At 38.6% G+C, this 20,699-nt stretch overlaps 1 pseudogene; it reads left to right on the top strand.

Moving 5' to 3' along the window:
- The first annotated feature begins 17,353 nt into the window (after nt 1-17,353).
- Nucleotides 17,354-18,270, top strand: LOC122700464 (annotated as a pseudogene).
- Nucleotides 18,271-20,699: the final 2,429 nt, after the last annotated feature.

Here is a 20,699-nt window from a genome sequence, read left to right as displayed (position 1 = left end):
ATATCAATAACTTCAGATATGCAGATGACACAACCCTTATGGCAGAGAGTGAAGAGGAACTAAAAAGCCTCTTGATGAAAGTGAAAGAGGAGAGTGGAAAAGTTGGCTTAAAGCTGAACATTCAGAAAACCAAGATCATGGCATCTGGTCCCATCACTTCATGGGAAATAGATGGGGAGACAGTGGTAACAGTGTCAGACTTTATTTTTTGGGCTCCAAAATCACTGCAGATGGTGACTGCAGCCATGAAATTAAAAGATGCTTACTCCTTGGAAGGAAAGTTATGACCAACCTAGATACCATATTAAAAAGCAGAGACATTACTTCGCCAAGAAATGTCCGTCTGGTCAAGGCTATAGTTTTTCCAGTGGTCATGTATGGATGTGAGAGTTGGACTGTGAAGAAAGCTGAGCGCCGAAAAATTGATGCTTTTGAACTGTGATGTTGGAGAAGACTCTTGAGAGTCCCTTGGACTGCACGGAGATCCAACCAGTCCATCCTAAAGGAGATCAGTCCTGGGTGTTCATTGGAAGGACTGATGCTGAAGCTGAAACTCCAATACTTTGGCCACCTCATGCGAAGAGTTGACTCATTGGAAAAGACCCTGATGCTGGGAGAGATTGGAGCAGGAGGAGAAGGGGACAACAGAGGATGAGATGGTCGGATGGCATCACCGACTCGATGGGCATGGGTTTGAGTAAACTCCGGGAGTTTGTGATGGACAGGGAGGCCTGGAGTGCTGCGATTCATGGGGTCGTAAAGAGTCAGACATGACTGAGTGACTGAACTGACTGAGCAGAAAATAAGAGCAAAGTTTGGAAAAGAGCAAAGGAAAAGAACTGTCTCACCACCAATTTTAGCACCTTTGCTCTTTTGCATAATAATAATTCTACCACTTAACAATTATATGACACTAATAACCAATATAACATCAAGTAATCAATACATCATACTGGATCCCAACCATTCTTATCACTTCAAACACATTGTCTCTATTAACTCTCCCCACAATTGGAAGAAATGCAGTATTACAGATGAGAAACCATTACATTACAGGTCAGTATACCACCTCAGATTCTCCTAAATAAAGTTAGCACATTTTTGATTAATTGCCTTTTAGAGCCTTTCAAAGGTATGAACCCATGAAGTACTTAACAAGTCAAATACACTGGGAACCTTGAGCAAGTGTAATTTATCTGGACCCACGGATTGGTCCTGTTGGCTGTGACTGTGAGGGCTACAGGTAAGTGTCATGGCCCTGGGTGAGGTGAGTGGAATATCTCTATTCTCGTAATCAGTATGAGCTGCCAGTGAAGAGACACAGGACTCTGCCAGAAGATGATTTGGAAGCGACTTGGAAGCATTCATCTGATGCCAATGGTATGAAGTACTCACCTGGATAGCCTCTGAATCTCTCGGCATTATTCTATTGTGTTTGAGTTAAGGTCTTATAACTGAAAAGAGAGGGACCCATGGAATGCATAAGCAGCTGTTAACCTAGTATCAGGTATTAAAGGAAGTGGCTTAGAGGTTAAGTACCAGCTCTCTGGAGGAAGACAGCACAATTATTTACCAATTCTGAAATTATTAGATACTTACGAAACCTTGATTTGGCCATCTATAAAATCACTGCTACTAATCTTTAAACATACCTATGATAGATGCTGTGGGAATAACCAGAACAATTCATGTGAGACACCTAGCAAAGCATTTAAGTCAGAGTAAAGTATTCACAATACTTACCTAATATTTTTATATATGACGAACTTCTGGAATAATATGAGAATCACAGAACCTAAAGAAATGAATGATAGGAAGTTTAAAGTGTAGTCCAGGATTGTTCAACATTTTCTCCTAGGAAACCACATCTAGTTTTCATGAATCCATGTTTTCAAAGATTTTGCCCAGCCACCAAATGTTTTCAGAATACATATTTTTGTATTCAGTTAGGAAAAACAGCCCACAAAACTTCATAGCAAACCTACAAATTAAAATAAAATCAAAATTGAACTAATATACATTTTCCATCAAAAGCAAAAGTGAAAGATTATATTTTATTAATAATAAAAGGAAAAGAGAATAAGTTAAACTAATGGGATACATGTAATATTAGAAAATAAGCAGTTCTAGTGATAATCATACAAAAGAAAAGGGATCTAAGAATATCAGGAAGCAGACTGAGTACAGTGATCAGGGAACCCTTGAAAAGCGGTGATCTTAGTGGCAATTGACACCTGAAAAAAGACAGACAAATATCTTCTCTGGAAAGATATTTGAGGAAGGGCATTCTAACCACAGGAATGAATAACTACCAAGGCTCTGAGTGAATCCAGTTTATGTGGGGACTGAAAGGAGGGTTGCAAAGCTGGAGTGAACAGTGAAAGGGAGAACAGTCGAGTCAGAGCAGAAATGTCATAAGCTTTGCACATCTTCATAAGGATTTGGGCCTTTACTCTGGAAAAGTTCTGAAGTCATTGGAGTGTTTGAAGATGAAAAGTAACATAATCTATCTGGTATTTTAACAGGATAACTCTGGCTTCCTTGTTGAGACACTCAAATGAGGTAAGGATGGAAGTAGGGAGGACGCAGGGAGGCCATCAGGAAAATGCAATGATACAAACATGAAATGAGAGTGGGCTCGTGTATGGAGGACTCACTGAAACTGGGAGCAGTTGGTTAAGTTCCGGATACATTTTGAAGGTAGAATGAAGATGTTGCCAATTAGCTACAGTGTAAAAAACAAAAAGGAGTAAAAAATGTCTGATAATTTTCCCTAAATTAAGATAATGCCTTTACTGCAGTGAAGAAGATTGAGAGACAGCAGGCTTAGGAAGGACTGTTAGAAAGATAGTTTTTCCTAAACTTCCCAATAGACATCCTATAAGAGATGTTAAGCAGGCACTTGGATTCGTGAGTCTAAACTTCAGGGAAGAAAAATGGTCAGGAGATAAAAGGTAGGTAAGTAGATAGATAGATAGATAGATAAGACTATGGAGAGTATTTATAGTCATTAGACTGTATTGTCTACCAGGGAGTGATTGTGGATGGAAAAGAGAAGAGATTTGAGGGTTGACTCTGGGGTTCTGCAAAATTCCAACCTGGGGGCAATAACACTGAGATCATGTAGCTTCAGAAGTAGAAGAAAATCCATGCAGGTTTGATAACCTGGAAATCTGATGAAGAGACTGTTTCAAGCAGGAAGGACTGAGAAACTGTTTCAAATGCTACTTATAGATTAGGGGTTTCCTTGGTAGCTCAGCTTGTAAAGAATCCACCTGTAATGCAGGTGACCCCAATTCAATTCCCGAGTCCAGGAGATCTGCTGGAGAAGGGATAGGCTACTGACTGCGGCATTCTTGGACTTCCCCGGTGGCTCAGACAATAACTGAGGTGGCTGCAATTGCAAAGTGGGAGGCCTGGGTTCCATTCCTGGGTTGGGAAGATCCCCTGAAGGAGGGTCTTGGAGGCATGGCAACCCACTCCAGTATTCTTACCTGGAGAATTTCCATAGACAGAGGAGCCTGGCAGTCTACAATTCATGGGGCTGCAGAAATCAGACATGACTGAGTGACTAAGCACAGCATGGTCTGAGAGATAACCTTTCAGAGGGCTCTGAGAAATTTCTCCAAGAGGAAAGGGGAAGAGATGGGATCTGTAGTGATTTTGCAACAAAGGGCAGGTGGTCTGAGCATCAAAAATTTATTGTAAATGAAAGAAAACCAGATATCTCAAGTTAAAGTATTAAGCACTTTTCTATGTATGGGAAGATGTAAGAGAAGCATTCCTTTGATGTGTGCCTCAGCTATCTGGGGCCAGTAACCTGTACTTTCACATCCTAAGTTTCTTCAGAGTTCACCATCGGGAGTGACAGCAGTCTGATGGCTGCTAGATGGTAGATATTCTTTTCTTTCCTGAGTTCCCTCGGGGCGCAACAGTTTACCATCCTGGTGGCCGCCATTGCTAGTGACTGTGACATCCTTTGTTTACTGAAATGGCAGGAAATATACCATTTTTTCACCTCTTCAGAAATTGACAGACTTTTTGGTTAATTGCCTTTTAGAGACTTTCGAAGGCAATTAACCAAACAAATTTTAAGTCCTGAGGTACTTCAGGAATCATATGCACAGGGGACCCTGAGCAAGTATAACTTATCTGGATCCACTGTGTGGTCTTTTGTTGGCTGAGTTATAGGTAAGTGACTTGGACCTGGGTGAGGTGAATATAATGTTTCTGTACTCACAGTCAAAGTTGGCTGAAAATATAAGAGACACAGGACTTTGCCAGAAATGACTTGGACACTGCTTAGAAGCATTTATCTGAAACCTCATGCATGAGGTACTCTTGCTGACAGCATCTAATTCTCTCAGCATCATCTTACTGGTGTTCAGTACAGGTGTTATAACCAAAAGGACAGAGACCCGTGAAGCCCACAAGGCACTCTTAGCCTAGAATCAGGTATGAAAGGAGGTAACTCAGTGGTTAAGTATCAGGTCTCTGGAATAATTTTTAAACATATGTGTAAATGATGTTGCAGAAATATATTTTAAAATGCTGTGAAACAATAAGGACAGTGCTTGTATGGATGTGAGATTTGGACCATAAAGAAAGCTGAGCGCCAAAGAATTGTTGCTTCTGAACTGTGGTGTTGGGAAGGACTCTTGGGAATCCCTTGGACTGCAAGGAGATCCAACCAGTCCATCCTAAAGGAGATCAGTCCTGGGTGTTCTTTTGTAGGACTGATTTTGAAGCTGAAACTCCAATGCTTTGGCCACCTGATGCGAAGAGCTGACTCAGTTGAAAAGACCCTAATGCTGGGAAAGATTGAGGGCAGGAGGAGAAGGGGACAACAGAGAATGAGATGGTTGGATGGCATCACTGACTCGATGGACATGGGTTTGTGTAAACATCGGGAGTTGGTGATGGACAGGGAGGTCTGGCGTCCTGCGGTTCATGGGGTCGCGGAGAGTTGGTCACGACTGAGCGGCTGAACTGAACTGACTCAGAGTAAAGCATTCAACATTAACTATCACTTTATAAATAATAAAATTTTAATATCATCTTGAGAACCAGAGAACAAAATAGAGAATATTGAGTCCAGGGATTTTCAACATTTTTCCCAAAAGAAATAGAAACCACTTTTAGTAGTCATGGATCCATGCTTTCAAAGACTTCCCCCAACTACAATATAGGTCTAAATTTGTATTGTGGTTCATGTTAAATAAGCAACCCATAAAACCTCCCAATAAGCTTATGAATTAAGATGAGATAAACATGGTTCTATATGTGTTTTCCATTTAAAGCTTACAGGAAAGAATATATTCTAATGAAGGAAAAGAGAAAAAGATCAATTAATGAGATGTAGAAGTGTGTGTTTGTTGTTTAGTTATGTCTGATGCTGTGACCCCATAAACTATAGCCCACCAGGTCACCATCCAAGAGACTTCGAAGGCAAGAGTACTAGAGCAGGTTGTCATTCCCTTCTCCAGGAGATCTTCAAGGGTTCAAACCCAGGTCTCCAACACTGCAGGCAGATTCTTTACCGTCTTAGCCATCAGGGAAGCCCCACTTATATGTATATAATATTAGATAATGAGCAGCTCTAAGGAGAATAATAAAATGTAAAAAAGATATCAAAAATGTCAAGGAAGTGGATTACAGTACTTTGATCAGGGAACACCTGAAAACGGGTGATATTACCAGCAATTGACACCTATAAAAAAGGAGGGTGTTTGTTTCAAAGATACCTGAGTAAGGGTGTTCTAACCATAGGAGGGAGCACTCCATGGTTCTTAGGAAAGTCAGTTTATTCTCGGAACTGAAAGGAGGGTGACAGGGCTGGAGTGGAGTGAACAGTGAAGGGGAGAACAGTGGGAGCCAGAAGCAGGAGGGGAATAAGCTTGGGATACTTTATAAGGATTTGGGCTTCACTTTGAATAAGTTCTGAAGTCACTGGAGTGTTTGAAGATGAAAAGTAACATAATCTATCTGGTATTTTAACAGGATCACTCTGGTTGCCTTATTGAGAGACTCAGGTGAGGTAAGGATTGAAGTGGAGAGGGTGTAGGAAGACCATTAGGAAGCTCTGCAATAATGCAAATGTGAGATGAGAGTGGTCAGCGTAGGGTGGAATCACTGGAGCTGGGAACAACTAGTCAGCTTCTGTATACATTTTGAAGATAGAATCAAGATGCTGCTGATTAGTCATCTACAGGATAAAAGATAAAAATGAGTTCAAATCATCCAGTGATTGTTCTTAAATAGACATAATTCATTTATTGCAGTGAATGTTTGAGAGAAAAGTAAGCTTAGGGAAGATAGAAACAGTTTTTCCTGATGTTAAGTAGGAATTTAGATCCATGAATCTGAAGTTCAGAGAATAAAAATGATCAAGAGATGATATAGGTAGATAGACAGATAGGGAGATAGGGTCTCATATATAGAGATAACTCAAAGTCATTAACCTGTATGGTCCACCAAGAGGTAACTGTGGATGGAAAAGAGAATGGTTTCAAAGGTTGCTTCTGGGACTTGCCAAAATTCAAAACTGTGGGGTGGGGATGGGGGTGGGGAATAGTACTGAGCATATGCACCGTTAGAAGGAGAAGAAAACCAAAGTAAGTCTGAGGGAGGACTGATAAGCTATTTCAAAAAAGATCAAACCAGGTGAGGATTAGAACGGTCATTGGATTTAGGTTTGCATGGTCTTTTAGCCTTGATGAAGAAACCTTTAGAGGGTATGAGTGACAAAAGCCTAGAGGAACAATCTTATACTTTTTGATATTTTACTCAGAAGTAAGTTTCATTAACATATCAATAATCTCGTGCAAACCGAGTGTTTTTATAATTTTCAAGACAAACGGGGAAACAACATTCTATTCACCAGAATTTTTGCTTATTTAGACCTGTAGTGTAGGGTTGGTGGGAAGTTAACGTGACTGAAACTGTCTCTTAAGTGTAATACAAATGCACAACAATTAGATATATTCCTGTCTATCCATTTCAATAGAACATCTACAATCTATATTCAGGGAATCCTGAAAAGAGCAAGCAAATATCTTTATCATCAAATAGAATTCATGTTTTCATAGTTATATTCTAAGACATATATTTTTGCCTAATGGTTGCTGAGGGAAAAAAATCCTTAATAATAAAAAATTAAAAAGCAATAAAAATATAATTAGTGCATGTTTCAGTACTACATTAATTATGCAATATGTATGAATTCCATCTAAACTGTGTCTTTAGATTATTGCTAATATATTTTTTACTGTCAGAATATGTATAAAATATAGTTAACCCTGTGTATTTTATAATTTTGTCATTGTATATCATCCTTCAGTATATATTTTCCCCCAAATTTTATAAATATTCCCCTTTTTAAATCTGGATACTTTCTTATCCACACAGATATTATCATGGCCTATGAATTTATTTCCTGAACAGTGTCCCAGTATTGGAAGCCCTGAAAGAAAAAAATACTCATTCTTATGAAAATGCATGGGATTCAGCATTTCAGATATAAAAAAGTTACAATTTAAGCTAAAATGGTAAGTATTTAGCAAAAAGCAAATTGACATTATAAAGAATACTAAATTACAGCAAATAGAAATAATGAATTCATCCTTCTATTAACTGAATGGTCACCTTAAGAGGTAAAATCAATTAACCAACTTCAGAAATTTGGAATTGAATATAAAGCCACTAAACAAGGAAACCAATACAGTGAAATTCTCCAAAATGATACTATTTGGCTTTTCTATTCACATTCAGAAAAGAATAAGAAAAAAAGAAGTCAAGTAACAGGATCTATATAGCTGAAATTTATCAAACTCTCTACTACTATAACTTCCTATGGCTGTAATTACAAAACAAACCTCTGTTAACCTCAGTTCTTCCATGAGTCTGGTCCATCTAGTCTTTTTCAGTACCTCATTTGAATGAGAGTTACCTGATACATTGTCCAATTTTTATTAGGACTGAGTCTTTTTATTATCTTCTTTTTATTTGCTGTAGTACTTTTCCTTTGAAAGAGAAGGCTAATGAGATGCTAAGAAATATACTGCTAGGTCTTCTGGGTTTCAAACATACTTCTCTTCGATCTCATTTTATAGCATCAACCAATTTTTCTCTAGTGATTGGCATCATTTTCCCTCCCCAGAAGAATGATTCCTGTCAGTTTGGTGCAGGAGGAGCTGAAATCCAGGGTGCTTCCTGAATTCCCAATGACCAGAATACCTGAGGGTGTTTCCCTGGGGAAGCGTCTCATCCTTGTGCACATAGACATCCAAATATACTGAGTATATGCTTATGGGTAGGAAAATTAAATTCTCACTGAGGTACATCATGTAATAGTAAAAGAAACTGTGTTAGCCATGATCCTGCAAATGTGTGTGTTAATTGATCAATTGTGTCTGACTTTGTGTGACCCCATGGTTTGTAGCCTGCCAGGTTCCTCTGTCCATGGAATTCTCCAGGCAGGAATATTGGAATGTGTAGCTATTCCCTTCTCCAGAGGCTCTTCCTGACCCAGATCAAACACCAAAGGGGAATTAAATATGCACCTATTCTATTAGGGGAATTAGCTCTTTCTCTGCTAGAGAAAATGGAGGGGAGCCAGAAAAAAATAAGGAAAGACAGGAATGCCACAGACATGATGCAAGTTTTGACCACGATGCAAGTATGTGAGGTGAATAAGAAATGGATGGAAGGATGAACAAAAGCATCCTAGAGCATTGCTCAGGCTAGAATTAGTTCAGCAAGATCACCACAAGGTCCTAGTGATCAAGAGAGTTTGGTGTCTAACAGAGATGGCCCTGCATTCATATTCTTACTCTGTTCAGTCCTTAGCTCAGACCACCCTGTGGGAAGCATGACCTTGATACAAATGAGGAAATACATTTCAGATCAGCAGCTAGGGCCTTAAGACAATTATATTGTCTGCATTTGGATCTTTGAAAAGCTATTTCTCTGGCCACCATGCAGGTCATACCCACCCTATCTTCCTGGTTCATAAGGATATACGTTCCTGCTAAGGGAAAATGAGTCATATATATGCTGCTCTTTTAAAATCTGCAGCATACGTAGAAGACACCTCAACAACCATGACTGAGTTTTCATAAACATAAAAATATGGTAGGAATCCAGTGTATTTAGCAGTATATTTCATTATTTTATCAGGACAGATAATTCTAAATAATTATACAAATAGTAATATGAATTATTTCTGCAGATTGGAAGAGGTGGTTACTGTTCCTCTGCCATTCAATCTGTTTCTTGGTACAGGTAATTTTTGGTAAAGAATCATGAGAAAGGCATTATGTAAATCTACATCTGTAGGTACTGGTGGGGAAGAAATAAACTATTAGGAAAATGAATATGTAAGGAAATAAATCCCCCAATATGTGGTTATTCATAGGAGGAAAGTCATTACCTCTGCAATTGTTAATTTATAGTAAGTTGTCTAATTTAATCTTCCTGCTACCCTCCTAAGAATTGATAGTATTTCAAAGGCATAATGGGGGGTCTCTGTAATTTACATTTTGGACACCCAACTGCAGTATTAACCATATAGTTGTAGTAATAAGATTACCTTGTTGAGCCCATTCCAACTTCAATGGCCACTTCGTACAAGGCTGCCATGAACATAAGCTGGGGTATATGAGAAGGAGGCTGTCTAATACTCACAGAGCAGTCAGGTCATCCACCTGATTAGTGGGAGCCACCAGTTTAAGCATGTGCAGCTAGAATGTGTACATATGTGTGAACATAAAGGGCTTAGGACATCTTCTGAACTGTCTATGATGTTGAAGATTCAATAAAATATGCCAGTCTCTCAGGCTCCTCTGCAAACTTTGCACAAACAATGCAAAATGCATTGCTTATCCCTCAAATGTTAATGCTAGTGCAAACCTGTTCAATTGTAATGTTAAGGGGTATAAATCTGTTTTTACTCCATACTGACACCCTAATTTTATTTTTCAAAACTAGTCCTGCACCCTGTCTTCAACTTATCTACCTATAAACCTGTTCAGTCATGACCTGGACTTTGAAGACCTCAGTCCTTTCCCCTCAAAGACAGGAGTTAAAGCTGATAAATTAGGATCCTCACCCTGTATTTTTAAGGTATGATGAAACACTAATCTTTGAATTTGTCTCCAGGGATATGACATTGCTTTTTTCTTCCTCACTGAGTAGAGAGTGTCTAGTGCAAGTAGTTACAAGGACTTCTATTCAAACCTTCCAACAATGACAATCCTAATTCCAAGTGCCAAGGACAGGGAATCAAAGTGAGGATTCTATTTTATTCTGAATATTCATATGCAATATGATTTTTTGGTCTGGTAAATAAGTAATAATCAGCTATATGACTGGTCCCATTGGACCTAGTGAGAGATATATACAAGCCAAAACTATCTTTCATGTTGTTTCCATTAGAACCACTGGCAAGAGTGTACTTTTGATATATTTCCATCTATGAAGCTTATTGTCAGTTCAGAGCCAATAACCAATAACCCACAGGAGATCAGTGTATTCCCTTTTCTAAAAGTAAGCTTGCCATGATAAATGGCTATAAGTCATCCACAAGAAGATTTTGGGGGAAGACATTGTACACATTGGCTGAGTTTCAGGATCTTTCATAAAAGGGAATTTTGAGTTCTCTGTGCTACAGCTTTGCAAGATGGTGGAGTAGAAGGATGTGCCCTCAACTGTGAGAACACCAAAATCACAACTAGTGGCTGAACAACCATAGACAGAAGAATGTCGTAACCCACCCAAAGAAGATACCCACATAGACGGTCAAAGGAGAAGCCACAAGAAGATGGTAGGAGGGTCACAAGTGCATTTAAGATCAAACCTCATACTCTCCAGAGGTGCTTGGAGGGCACCAAGAAAGCCTTGTGTGCACCAGGACCCTGGGAACAGAGCAGTGACCTCCACAAGAGACTGAGACAGACATGCCTGTGAGTGTTTGAGGGTCTCCTGCAGAGGCACGGGTCAGTAGTGGCCTGATGCAGAGACAGGGACTCTGGCAGCAGCAGTCCTGGGAGGAACATCGTGTGGCATAAGTCTTCTTGGAGGAGGTCACCATTAGCCCCAATATAGAGCTATGGAGCAGGCGATCCACAAACCAGAGAAAAAATATACCAAAGAAGTTGTGAAAGTTTTAGGTCCCATAACAGACTTCCCAACCTGGGCATCTGGCAAAAGGCCTGAGAATCCCCAGGGAATCTGACTTTGAAGGTCAGTGAGATTTGATTACAGAACTTCCACAGGACTGGGGAAACAGACTCTTGGAGGGCACACATAAAACCCTGTGCGCACCAGGACCCAGAAGACAGGAGCAGTGACCCCACAAGAGACTGAGCCAGACTTGCCTGTGAGTGTCCAGGAGTCTGCAGTGGAGGTGTGGGTCAACAGTGGCCTGCAACCGGGTCAGGGTCACTGACAGCAGCTGTCGTGGGAGGCGTGGCCTGCTGGAATACATCCTTTTAGAGGAGGTCGCCATTACCCTGCCGTTGTTTGGCCTCAGGCCAAACTACAGGGATGGAACACAGTCCCATCCATCAGCAGAAAATTGGATTAAAGATTCACTGAGCATGGCTCTGACCACCAGAGCAGGACCCAGTTTTCCCGAAAGCCAGTCCATCCCATCAAGGCTTCCCTGGTGGTTCAGATGGTAAAGAGGCTGCCTAAAATGCAGGATACCTGGGTTTAGTCGCTGGAGAGTGGAATGGCTACCCACTATAGTATTCTTGCCTGAAAAATCCCATGGATGGAGGAGCCTGGCAGGCTATAGTCCATGGGGTTGCAGAGTCAGACAGGACTGAGAAACTAACACTTTGACTTCCACTTTCAAGTCCCTCCCATCAGGAAGCTTGCACAAGCCTCTTACCCTCATCCATCAGAGGGCAGAGAATTGTTAACCCACATAAAAATATTTTTTTTTCTTAGAAGAAAAAATATCACCTTGGTTGTTTTTTCATCTACTTCATTTTCAGAAACCACCTAATCCGTGAAACATTTCCACAAATGTCTGAATATTTCATACCACTGAGAGATTTTAATACTTAGATAATTGATTCCACCTTGTCTCTGAGTTATGAACTGCAATCTGGCTTTCTTTCAACCTGCTTGTTTATTCAGGTGAATAACCCAGCTTTAAATCCCAACAGGAGACAACTCACTACATGTTATGTGTAATCTTTATTTATATGTATCTTTGCCAAAAACAGTGACCTCTCAATGCCTTGACCTTCACTTATTCTTCATTTCTTGATGACCTTAGTGATCATTTAAGTAAATTTCATGCCACTGGCTGCCATAGGCTCAGTTCAGTTCAGTTCAGTTCATTTGCTCAGTCGTGTCCAACTCTTTGCGACCCCATGAATTGCAGCACGCCAGGCCTCCCTGTCCATAACCAACTCCCAGAGTTTACTCAAACCCATGTCCATCGAGTCGGTGATGCCATCCAACCATCTCATCCTCTGTTGTCCCCTTTTCCTCCTGCCCCCAATCCCTCCCAGATTCAGGGTCTTTTCCAATGAGTCAACTCTTTGCATGATGTGGCCAAAGTACTGGAGTTTCAGCTTCAGCATCAGTCCTTCCAAGGAACACCCAGGACTGATCTGCTTTAGGATGGACTGGTTGGATCTCCTTGCAGTCCAAGGAACCCTCAGGAGTCTTCTCCAACACCACAGTTCAAAAGCATCAATTCTTCAGTGCTCAGCCTTCTTCATAGTCCAACTCTCACATCCATACATGACCATTGGAAAAACCATAGCCTTGACTATATGGACCTTTGTTGGCAAAGTAATGTCTCTGCTTTTTAATATGGTATCTAGGTTGGTCATAACTTTCCTTCCAAGGAATAAGCATCTTTTAATTTCATGGCTGCAATCACCTTCTGCAGTGATTTTGGAGCCCCCCAAAAATAGTCTGACACTGTTTCCCCATCTATTTCCCATGAAGTGATGGGACCAGATGCCATGAGCTTAGTTTTCTGAATGTTCAGCTTTAAGCCAATTTTTCAATCTCCTCTTTCACTTTCATGCCATAGGTTACCACTGTCCTATTTATCAAATGATGGGATGCATTTATATTTCTAATCTTCAAATACATGATTAATTCAATTTCACTTGAATGCTTATCTCCTTCTATTACTTCTAAGACCAGTATCAGTTATGAACCTAGCAGGCAACAGAAGGCCACTTAAACTAGTTAATTTGGAAAAGGCTTAATAAAGGGATTACTGCAAAGGAATATGTGTGGTTTAGGAATTACCAAGGAAAGTATGATTACTCTAGAACTAATAACTACTGAGAGCTGATATCTCCTCTCTTGTGCAGGAAGAGTGAGAGGTTATATGCACTGGAGGTAGAGTTTTGAAAAGGGCCACAGGGCAGGTTCTATAGTCTAGGTCCAGAGATGTTGCATCTTTGCAAAAAAGGAGCCTGGGAAAAGCCTCCATGACCTCACTCTTTTCCCTGCCAGTGGCAACCACTGGCTAAGCAACACGCCAAGTAGATAGAAAGGAGCTCAAGATGCAGTTAATATGATTCAGCATCCCAGATCAAAGAGAAGGATAAAAAGGTAGAAAATGGATTTGGAAGGACAAATGAAAGGTAATCAACATACAACAAAAATATCAGTATCAGTGAACATTTGTGCTTTAACATGTATATATATTCGTAATATAAGAGTGAAAAAGTTGGCTTAAAGCTCAGAGTTCATAAAACTAAGATCATGGCATCCAGTCCCATCACTTCATGGGAAATAGACAAACAGTGGAAACAGTGGCTGACTTTATTTTTTTGGGCTCCAAAATCACTGCAGATGGTGATTGCAGCAATGAAATAAAAAAATGCTTACTCCTTGGAAGGAAAGTTATGACCAACCTAGATAGCATATTAAAAAGCAGAGACTTCGTCAACAAAGGTCCATCTAGTCAAGGCTATGGTTTTTCCAGTAGTCATGTATGGATGTGAGAGTTGGACTATAAAGAAAGCTGAGCGGAGAAGAATTGATGCTTTTGACCTGTGGTATTGGAGAAGACTCTTGAGAGTCCCTTGGACTGCAAGGAGATCCAACCAGTTCATCCTAAAGGAGATCAGTCCTGGGTGTTCATCGGAAGGACTCATGTTGAAGCTGAAACTCCAATACTTTGGCCTCTTGATGCAAAGAGTTGACTCATTTGAAAAGTTCCTGATGCAGGGAAAGATTAAAGGCAGGAGGAGAAGAGGGCAGCAGAGGATGTGATGGTTGGATGGCATCACCAACTCGATGGACATGAGTTTGGGTGGACTCTGGGAAATGGTGATGGACAGGGAGGCCTGGCATGCTGCAATTCATGGACTGAGCTGAATGGCAGTCATAAAAACGTGTATACCTTTTTATGTATATATAGTATACATAAATTTATGTTTTGTTTAGCTTCCACATAATTCAAGACAGAATGAGAATGAAAATTCTGCTGACTAATTTTCAGTAGGAAATTTTAATCTCAAAAGAAAAAATACTCTGTTACCAAATAATATCCCATTGTCAACATTATTTAATTGACTTGTTAGTTATTTTTCAAGGTTATGAAACCCTGAGGGGTTGCAGGGCTTTATAATGCTGAGCGTTCAGAAACTGACATAAAAGATTCTGAAACAGATAGATTGGAATCCTGTTCAATTCAAATGCTGATAGTGTTGCTGAGAACCTCAGATAAGTTGTCTAGTTTGTATGCTAGAGGAAATTTTTACTCAATCCTCACAACCAGTCCAATGGTTGTTAACATACTCAAATAGGGTAAGTGCTAATGAAAGGGACTCTTTTGAAATAGCTTCACTAATTTCCCATCACAGTTTCTGAAATTATAGAGGCTCACAAGGGGAAATAATATTTTCATTATTAAAAACAAAAAAAGAACAATTAATACACAATATTGATACTATGTATAAAATAGAAAACCTACTGCTAAGCTCAGCTTAATGTTCTGTGGTGAAATAAATGGGAAAATACATGGGAAAAAAAATCAAAAAAGAGGAGCTATATGTAAGTATACGGTTGATTCCCTTTGCTGTACAGTGGAAGGTAACACAACATTGTAAACAACTGTACTCTGGTAAAAATTAATTTTTAAAAATATTACAAAGTCAAAGGGGAAAAATAAATGCACAACTAATAAGCGAGCATCTAACAGGAACCATTTACAAAAAAAAAACTTTATTAATATCTCAAAAACAATTTAGGCAAAGGCATGAAGTTACACAGATTATTAGAATTTTTTAAACTTCTAAAGACATGACAACTGTTATATTTCTTTCAGTTTGATATTCTTTAAAACAATATAAAGGCATATGTCATTTCTGAGATAAATTCCAAACAAAGGAAACGTCTCTTAAATATAAAAAGTGATTACATTAATATTGGAAAAACCTGCACTATTAAACTTATAGCACAAAATTGTATCCTTATTTAAGGAGAATAATACTTTATCCAGTTAGCAACTATCAGTGTCCTAACTGATGGGTCTGAATCTTTTTTCCTATCTTTCCTGGGAACTACAGTCCATGTTCGACACTTGTTTGACAATAAATAAAATTCCCAGAAAGGTGTTTTGCGAAGAGTGGTTTCTCAAAATATAGTAAGTAGTATCATTACTTTTGGGGCTTCCCAGCCGGCACAGTGTTAAAGAGGCAATGCCAGAGCATGAGACACAGGAGATACAAGAGACATGGGTTCAATCCCTGGGTCAGGAAGATCCCCTGGAATAGGAAATGGCAAACTGCTCTAGTATTCTTGCCTGGAAAATTTCATGGACAGAGGAGCCTGGCGGGCTATAGTCTATGGGGTCACAACGAGTAGGACACAACTGAGCAAGTGAGCACATACACATCTGTTTCAAGAGAAAATTTGTATTTCTACCTCCAGAGAATCCTGAAGTGAGTGAGACGTTCACGTTATCATATACAATATTGAGTTTCATGATCCTATTCTAAGACATATTTTTAGCCAATTTTTTCCTACAAAGGAAAAAACTCCTTAATAGTAAAAACTTAGAAAAGAGTAAAAATCTAAAATAATGCAATAATTTCTAGTACTATATAATTTATGCAGTATGTACAAATTACACTCAAAATTGGCCCTTTAGATTATTGTTGTTCACAATTTTTTACTGTAGAACATGTATACAGATTGGATCCTATACACCCTTTCCCCCCAAATTTTGCATATATTCTCTTTTTTTACTTATAATCTTGTGTTTTCTTCTACCTGCAGATAGTATTAAGAGATACAAATTTGTAACGGCTATAGGTTGACCTGGACTTCCCCAGTGTCTCGGTGGTAAAGAATCTGCCTGCAATGCTGGAGATCTGGGTTCGGTCCCTGGGTTGGGAAGTCTCCTGGAGGAGGGCATAGCAACCCACTCCAGTCCTCCTGCCTAGAGAATGCCATGGACGGAGGTGCCTGGCGGGCTGCGGTCCATAGGGTTGCGCAGAGTCAAACACGACCGAAGCACCTAAGCAGCATCAGCAGCATCAGCTGTCCCAACATATCCAAGCACTAAAAGAAAATACTAGATTTTTTAAAGACATTTATTTAAAACAGGTAAATTCAGTATTTCAGATATAAACAGATAACAATTTAAGATACGAAACCCACCTGTAGCACAAAAGCAAACTGTCATTGCCACAAGGACTAAATAGCAATAGAATAAAAAATATAAGCCCATACTTCCTTTAGTTGATCAATCATTCTTAAGAGGAAAAATTAATTAACCAGCAACAGAAATTTGGAACTGGATGTTTTTAAAGTCATTAAACAAGGAAGCCATCAGACTTAGATGTCTTTTATACCTTAGCAGCCTATGTGAGCAAATCAAAACCAAAGGCAGACTTAATTCACTTGAAACTGAGAAAATGAAGCTTAAGAACAAGTCAGCACAGCCAGTTATTAGTCGGTTTTCCTAATAAGGCAGCCTCTTAAGTTATGACCAATCAAGTAATTTCCTTGCTTTGCTTCCACATCATCTCTACAAAAATCTCTGCCATCGTCCCTGTCTATAAACAACCCCTGATTACATTTGGTTTAGGGGCTGCCTGATTCAAACTGATGTTTACTCAAAAAACACTAAAAATTTATAATGTGCCTAAGTCACCTTTTAGCAATATATAGTTGTAAAGTCCGAGTGATTTTTGTTGCAAAATGATAGCTCTTTCTAAAATGAGCACTTACATTACTAGATTCTAGGCTTCAAGGTTTGGCAATAATTCAATGTCCTTTATTTATGATATTTTCTATGTATTCAGCACAGGGATTTAAGCTGAACACATTTTCTCTCCTCTTGGGTGAGATTCCTCTAGCCATGGGGAAGAGCAATCACACAGTGACTGCCTTCATCCTGGTGGGCTTCACAACAGATGCTGTGGTGCAGCTGGTCCCGTTTGTGGCGGTCCTTGGTGTCTACTCTATGATTGTGCCAGGAAATACCACCCTCATAGTGTTGATCGGTAACGACTCCTGACTGCATATACCCATGTAGTTTTTCACTGGGAATCTGTCTTTCCTGGACCTCTGGTACTCCTCTGTGTACACCCCAAAATCCTGGTGACATGTATCTCTGAAGACAAAAGCATCTCCTTTGCTGGCTGTGTAGCCCAGTTCTTCCTCCCTGCAGGGCTGGCCCACAGAGGGTGTTAGCTGCTGGCTGCCATGGCCTATGACCGCTATATGGCCGTCTCAAAGCCACTGCTCTATTCTCAGGTCATGCCCAGCAGGCTGTGTGCATTTTTTATAGCAGCCTCATACCTTGGTGGCTTTAGTAACACTTTCATCGTTACCAAAGGAACTTTTGCCTTGAACTTCTGCAGTTACAATGTCATTGATGACTTTTTCTGTGATATCTCACCTCTTGTGAAGTTGGCTTGTGGAAGAAAAGATATCTACCAGGCTGTGCTGTTCTGTGTCCCCGCCTCCAACGTCATCACCCCCACTGTGCTCATCCTGGCCTCCTACCTCTTCATCAGCGCCACCATCCTGAAGATCCTCTCCACCCGGGGCTGCCTCAAAGCCTTCTCCACCTGCTCCTTGCACCTCATCTCCGTCACCCTGTTCTATGGCTCTGTTCTCTACGTTTACTTTCGTCCACAATCAAGCTATTCACTGGACAGCGATAGAATAGTTTCTATGTTTTACACTGTAGCACTCCCAGTCTTGAACCCCATGATCTACAGTCTGAGGAATAAGGATGTGAAAGAGTCTCTGAATAAACTCCTCAAATAAATCAGGAGTCTCTCCTTCTAAAGAGATGTGGAGATAATTTTTGATAAGTTTCCTCTATTTGAAGAAGAGCTACCATCGTGCTGTGTCTATACAACTAAGAATTTGTACAAAACAATAAAGAATTTGCATTCTTGCTACCTGACAATTCAAGAGACCTAAAATGAGAAAAGGAGGGGAATCTAGGAGATAAAGTTTAAATGTAAAGACTTGAATTAAATTTCATGTTACTCTAGAATAAAATCAAATAACTTAAAACCAAAAAAAATTATTCTATATTCATAAACAGAACTGTCCACTCCTTTAGCATGTGCATAGTTTGGCTGACTGATATTTATTGAATAGTATCTTCATGGGTTTCCCTACAAATAGAAACAAAAATGCTAAATTAGTTTTTAATATTTTTCTATAAATAGTAGCTAGTTGAAATCATCACTCTCCATTCCCATAACAGAATTTCATAAGCATTTTTATGTATTTTTCCCCAGAATCACTAAAACAAAGACCCAGAGTCATCCACAAAATAGTACAACTAGGCTCAGCAAGCATATTCTTTCAATCTTTGTTTCACATTTGTTACTCAATGAAGAAAAGTTCAGCTGAATTTCCATATATATGATTTTTGTGAATCACTATATATCTCCCTGGGCTCCTCTTTCATTTTATTGTAGTGAATATTAACAGACTTTTATTTCCAACTGTGACATTTTGAGCACCAAAGCACAGTTACTATAATAAATAATAACAATAATTATAGTGAGAAGAAGCAGCTTGACAAATAAGCATCTATGAGTACATATTATTCTGAAGTGAAATTTTATTTATTTAGAGAATATATAAAGGTAGTGATCAAACAAGAAAGGAAAAATTATGAGATGAACATAATTTTGATTTTTTTAAGTGAGATCAGTATTAATGCAATTTATGTCAATAAAATCTGAATATATCCTTCTTTCCATAGCTAAAAGCAGTTAAAAAAAAAAAAAAAAGCAAAATGCAAGTGATCCCCAAAATGTAGCAGCTTCACTCAGAGAAGGAAAAGCTAATCATCACAGGCAGTGGTACATACTAACCTGGATTTGTAATCCAACCTGCATAATCACTACTAGTTGTAACACAAAGTAAACCAACAGAGACTGGGTCCAACAGTATAATTTCAAGAAGCTTGATCTAGAAAATGCTCTAAAACCAAAAGTTATTTATTCCAACTCAGATTCATTTTCTAAAAGGTATCTATTATCCACTAATAATTGTTTAATTGTATAAAATATATTTTTAAGTAAAGTTAACAGATCAAAATGGTGTATTAGAGTGGCAAAAATTTAGTCAATAGAAGTTAAAGTGAAACTAGAAAACTTATTCTTAAAACATCCTAGTATCATACATTCTTATATGTCACTGCAAAAACAGATTTGGACAGGAGCTCCTATTATAACCTTTCAGAAGAAGCAACCAAGGCTGATTCTCCAAATAATTATCAATGTACATTGAGATGCCATAACCTTCACTGGCCTAAGTGTATAGTCATATTTTGTGTATGGAAAAGAGAACTCAACTCAACTGTAACTCAATTCAAGTCTAAATAATATCATCAAGTCATTAGTAAGAAGGTAAAGTATAGCTAATAATGATCTTAAAACGACATAAAAATATGTAGGTACATAATAAAACTTTTAAAAAATACATGGCACTGGAGTTTAAAAAAATGTTTTAGAACAGGTTAAAGTGTAAGTTTGGCAGTAAGACTTTTACTCATTTTTGAAAACATTCCATCTGTCGCCTATGATTGTGAAGCATTCAGAAGGATCTTCAACCTTAATTTGAAATTATAACATACATTTCTAAGGAAATTTTATGACACAAATCACAAATGAAGTTTGAAGTCTTAAAAGAAAGTAGTTTCTAAAATGTGTCTTTTAGTTTCATGAGTTTTAATAAACACTTTTGTAAATACAATTGTTTGTGAATGTTCTTCTCCAAGCAAAAATACTTGGACTTACATGGTTTTTAAATTTTTATTTATTTTTCTTTCCTAATTAAAAAATAATTTTTAAAATTAATTTGTACTTACATAAAAAAAAAAAAAAACTCTTTATGTTCTTTGAAAACATAGGATGAAGAGTAACCACTTTTAGACTTCTAGATAGCAGTACTTGTGATAACCCCCAAATCATACTCTATGAGTTTTGAATTCATATTTTCTAATATCTAGTTAAAAATAAAAAAATTTAAAAGAAACAAAGAAAGAAAAAGGAAGTGAGTGACAGGATCTAAAATTTTCAAAACTATCTACCACAATACTATAAGTTCTCACTCCTATAATTACAAAGCAAACCTCTATCTCATTTCTCACAGGAGAATGGCCCACTCAATCTTTCTCAGCATCTCAGCTGAATAAGAGTTACCTTGCAAGTTGTCCAGATTTTCTTATT

The sequence above is a fragment of the Cervus elaphus genome, chromosome 1, assembly GCF_910594005.1.
Source record: "Cervus elaphus chromosome 1, mCerEla1.1, whole genome shotgun sequence".
In the NCBI taxonomy this organism is placed as follows: domain Eukaryota; kingdom Metazoa; phylum Chordata; class Mammalia; order Artiodactyla; family Cervidae; genus Cervus; species Cervus elaphus.
The sequence above is the reverse complement of the archived record's forward strand: the minus strand, read 5'-3'. Positions and strand labels throughout refer to the sequence as shown.